The following is a 5,159-nucleotide window of genomic DNA, read 5'->3' as shown; positions in this document are numbered from 1 at the left end:
AATTGCAACTGTGTTCTAGATTTCCTGTGAATATTCCCATGACACCTCAATTAGAGTTAGGAAAACATGGTCAAAATCAGCGATATTAATTTTGTGCTAGTTCAGGGTATGTTCATTCATTCATTCTAGAAATAGGTATCAACAGGCATTTAATGAACACTTACTTGTTACTTGCCCCTATACATGAGCACTGAGCTAGGTGGGAATCACCAAAGAAATAGAAGATAAAATGACTACCTAAAAATAAAGATCAAGGCAATTCTTAACTGTATACCAACAGACAGAGTTCACAGAGGGGAAAGAACACTGTGGGCCATTCATGGGTAGAAGGCTTTCCTATAAGGGGCAGGATTAGAGCAAGACCTGGAATGATGCATAGTATTTCAAATGAGAGAGAAACAAGCAGCATGAAAGACACTATTTCAAAGAAAATGAACACACTCAAAATAACTTTAGTTAAATACAGCCAATAAATTATCTGATCCTTTTCAGAGAGGGAAAGTTCTACTCTTACAGCAAAAGATTTAACTATTTCCATCAACTGTCAGTAGGCAGTCCTTCATTAAGAAATGAACATTTTCCTTATAAGCCAATTTATAACTTAAGATACATCTGTGTTTTTAACATCCACACAATATGAAAGGGAATTAATATTCCTGAGTACATAAAGAAGCAGAGTCCACTTCACTCAATGGATAGATAATGGTGACTTTGGGTGTAGAAGTGTACTATTGGGGCTTTTATTTTCATCCGGCAATCTATAACTGCAAGTCCAGATCTAATTGATTCCACTGAAGAATGTGGCTTGTTTACAATCTATATTCTAGTCATTGGAAAACGTTTGATTATTTGATGAGAGCAGATGCATTTCTCTACAATGTAGATTTAACTCTTCAAAAAAACCTGCTGAGCTTTCATGAAATATTGGTATATTTTAGAAGTTCTGAAACCTAGGAGAACACAAGCATTTCAGCAGAAAAAAAATAGCAATATCCTGTAGTCACAGGGAAACTTCTGGTGACCCGTGAGTTTGAGGACACATGGGAATATGGTCAGTAAGTCTATCATGGATGTAGGTCTTTACAGGCATTTCAGACCTCAGAACAACTAGTCACCTGAGGCTAGAAGGAAAATGATCATGTTTTACTATATTCAAAACACTCAGGTAGTGTGTTTTATGTAAATATAGCCATACTTTCTTTCTCCATTACCCTAGCTCACAAAGGGAATAAGTCTTTGGAAAAAATTAAAACTTATTAGTAGTCCAGTTATGAGTAGGGAAAAGTGATCCTAAAGTTTTCTGGGATAATTCACTAGGATGTCAAGTAAATTATCCATCCATGACCAAGATGGTTATCCATCATTTATTATTTTTAAAAATTTTTTTAAACGTTTATTTATTTTTGAGACAGAGAGAGACACAGCACGAATGGGGGAGGGTCAGAGAGAGAGGGAGACACAGAATCTGAAACAGGCTCCAGGCTCTGAGCTGTCAGCACAGAGCCCGACGCGGGGCTCAAACTCACGGACCATGAGATCATGACCTGAGCCGAAGTCGGACACGTAACCAACTGAGCCACCCAGGCGCCCCATCCATCCTTTAAATACACACAGATAAGTGATATCACCATCAGAGAATATCTGAGAGACGTTCTTAGTTAATTCCCAGGATAACCCCAGTGGAGATTGACAGTTGACATGTGTTAACTCCATTTTGCTGATGGGGAAAAGCAAAATGTACAAAATCCTATCATACTGTCCTCTTCTTCTAGCAGGTGAGTGATGAGAATGCAGATTTTCTGGCTCCCCATCAGGGACCATTTTTTCAACCACCAGATCCCATTCAATTATAGGAAGATGACTCTGACTTAATCCCAACATTGAAGTAACCACATACCATAATAATATGCAAGTGTAAAACCACACCTCCAGAACAAAGCATATTGCAACAACTAATTGCACTCCTGTAGAGTAAGCAAGCCTTTAAAAATAATTCTCAGACATCATTATATGTATTAAAACAAAGCTGGGATTGGCCCTACCCATTTTAACATGTGGTTCCATGCCTGTCCCTCCTTATAAGTCTACATCAGTGTTTGTATTGCTTTGAAAGTTATGAAAAAAACTAAACAGCTTGCAAAAGCATATAAACAAGGTCGCAATCTGATTAGAAAGGGGAGAATGGCTCAAAGGCAAGCCTATTTTCTCCCTTCACCCTACCTTCCATTGCCATTGCCAGACTCTGTAGCTCTCCTGAGTCTGCAAATCCTTCAAATTTACACATGATAAAATTGAGGCCCAGAGAGTGACCCATAGACACAAGTTAATTACAAAGCAGAGAGAGAAGACAAATAATATGATTTCTAGTTCAGTGTTTTATAGCATTACCCCTTCTTGCCTTTACTAAATTAAGAGATTATTGTTATACAATTATGGCATATTCTCCCCAATTTCTCCTGTCCTATTCTTCTGTACCATAAAAAAAAAAAATAATAATAATAGCTGAATTCAAAGAGTTTAATACCTCCTGAATTTTTGTATGTCCTGGAGATAACACTAAAGGGTATTTCATAGCTATCACAGAACATAGAATGACTTCATGCACGTATTCATGCACATCCAGCTCAAAATCTCCTACTGGTAAATTCATCTTTTTGTTCATTTGTTACTTTTAGTCAAAGGACAAGAAAACCAGGAGTTTAATCACTGGCAGTGGTAGTGCTAGAGTAAACTGACTGAAGACAGATATCTATCCATTCATTAAAAAGTACCTACTGAGTCGGGGCGCCTGGGTGGCGCAGTCGGTTAAGCCTCCGACTTCAGCCAGGTCACGATCTCGCGGTCCGCGAGTTCGAGCCCCGCGTCGGGCTCTGGGCTGATGGCTCAGAGCCTGGAGCCTGTTTCCGATTCTGTGTCTCCCTCTCTCTCTGCCCCTCCCCCGTTCATGCTCTGTCTCTCTCTGTCCCAAAAATAAATAAACGTTGAAAAAAAAAAAAAAAAAAAAAAAAAAAAGTACCTACTGAGGGGGCACCAGGGTGGCTCAGTAAGTTAAGCGTCCAACTCTTGATTTCAGCTCAGGTCATGACCGCATGGTTCCTGGGATCAAGCCCTGTGTCAGGCTCTACGCTGACAGCATAGAGCCTGCCTGGGAATTTCTCTCTCCCTCTTTCTCTGCCCCTCCCCAGCTTGTGGGCACATGCTCTCTCTCTCTCTCTCAAAATAAATAAACATTTTTTAAAAACCTACTATTTAACAGGTGATATGCATTGAAATAACCAAATCTTTATAATCACTTATTCCAAATAAAATTTAACTGTGATTCATAAAACCTCTATAAGTATAGCTCAAATTTGACTCCTTATGCAAATAAGTGGCTATTCTACAATATTGTTGCACTAGCTTAACTTCTCCATTTTCTCACCAAAAACTGTAAAATACAAAACTTTCTATATAGTTTCACTAATTAAAAAGTACTATGTTATTTTCATACTCACCCTTAAGATGGTCCTTGGATATAATAAAAGGAGAATCAAAAATGTATTCAACCAACATTTTACCTGTCCAATATAGTCCAAATCTCAGGATTAAATATTGTTTATAGGGCTCTAAAGCTTGGGGCACCTAGGGAGGCAAACCATAAGAGACTCTTACAGAGAACAAACTGAGGGTGGATGGAAGGGTGGGGGAGAGGGGAAAATGGGTGATGGGCATTGAGGAGGGCATTTGTTGGGATAAGCACTGGGTGTTGTATGTAAGCAATGCATCAGGGAATCTACCCCAAAGCCAAGAGCACACTGTACACTCTGTATGTTAGGTAACTTGACAATAAATTATAAAAATCAATCAATCAATCAATCAATCAATCAATCTTGGGACACCTGTGTGGCTCAGTCGGTTAAGCGTCTGACTTTTGATTTCAGTTCAGGTCATGATCCCAGGGTTGTGGGATTGAGCCTTGCATCAGGTTCCACACTGATTCTTAAGATTCTTCCCTTCCTTCCCTTCCTTCCCTTCCTTCCCTTCCTTCCTTTCCTTCCTTCCTTCTTTTTCTTTCTTTCCTTCTTTCTTTTCTTTCTTTCTCTTTTTTCTTTCTCTCTCTCTCTCTCTTACCCTCTTTCTCCCCACACTTGTGTGCTCTGCCTCTGTAAAACAAAAAATAAATTATAAAAAAGAACTCTAAATCTTATTCAACAGAATCTAGAACTGGTAGATTAAGAATTGAAATATTTGCCTTAAGCATTTTTTTCTTTATTAAAAATATCATTTCCTCATTATAATAAGAGTATGTGGTCAGTGTAGAATATTCAGTGGAAAAAAAAACATAAAAAGGAATTTAAATTTACTAATATCTAGAGGGAAATACTGAAATAATTTTGAATAGTTTTATATCTTGTTGCCTCCCCTCCTTTGATACTAATGAGTATTTCACCACGTTGTTAGATATTTAAAACCGTGATGCTTAATGGCTGCCTCATAATCTATTTAATTACAAACCATATTTTGCTTAATCAATGCCTAATGTTGGCTGTTTAAGGGACCCTCTTTTTCAGAAAGTCACAACAACCATTAGTGGGAATAAGGCCACTGCCACACATGACATCACCAACCCATTTTGTTCCAATCAGGGACAGAGTCACAGCCCTGCAACCTCCCTCATCCCCAGCAGGATTAGAAACACTGTCGTCCAAGTCAGATTATGTTGGAAGCAGCCCCTCCAGTTCAGCAGTCTGGCATTCCCTATAGAATGCTATGGTTTACATGTTTATCTTGACTATTAAGGCAGACGCTTGCAGAGCCTATTTCCCAATTCTTTCTTGTCTGCTGCGCTGCCATCCTCTTCAACAGTTGGTTCTTCTAAAACCCCAAATCTAAGGGTCTGTAAAGGCCTTACCCATGCAGGACTTTCTTGGCCACTGTCACTCCTAAATTTTCTTGAGCAACATACCTCGGTGAAAGCAATTAGTATATGATCAATCCAACAACCCTAGATATAATGCTTGCCCCACTTTGGTACAGCAGACATCTTTTATTTCATTCCCAAGACCATATATGTACTGGATTAAAAGCTGGAATGCCTGTTTGGGCCCTGTGAAGAGAGGTGATGAATGGTATGTCTGAACAGCTTGGTCCCTGGCTTGGTGTCCCTGAAATGCCACACT

The 5,159-nt window shown here is 39.0% G+C and overlaps 1 long non-coding RNA gene across 1 annotated transcript; it reads right to left on the bottom strand.

Moving 5' to 3' along the window:
• Positions 1–1,415: 1,415 nt before the first annotated feature.
• Positions 1,416–4,004, bottom strand: LOC147581720 (uncharacterized). Its single transcript, XR_015249736.1, has 2 exons — positions 3,017–4,004; positions 1,416–2,771 (listed from the first exon to the last, which is right to left on the bottom strand). It is a non-coding gene; the product is annotated as an uncharacterized LOC147581720 (long non-coding RNA).
• Between the last annotated feature and the right edge of the window lie 1,155 nt (positions 4,005–5,159).

Source organism: Puma concolor, chromosome B1, assembly GCF_028749965.1.
Source record: "Puma concolor isolate L17-30 chromosome B1, mPumCon1.1.hap2, whole genome shotgun sequence".
Classification (NCBI taxonomy): Eukaryota; Metazoa; Chordata; class Mammalia; order Carnivora; family Felidae; genus Puma; species Puma concolor.
The sequence above is the reverse complement of the archived record's forward strand: the minus strand, read 5'-3'. Positions and strand labels throughout refer to the sequence as shown.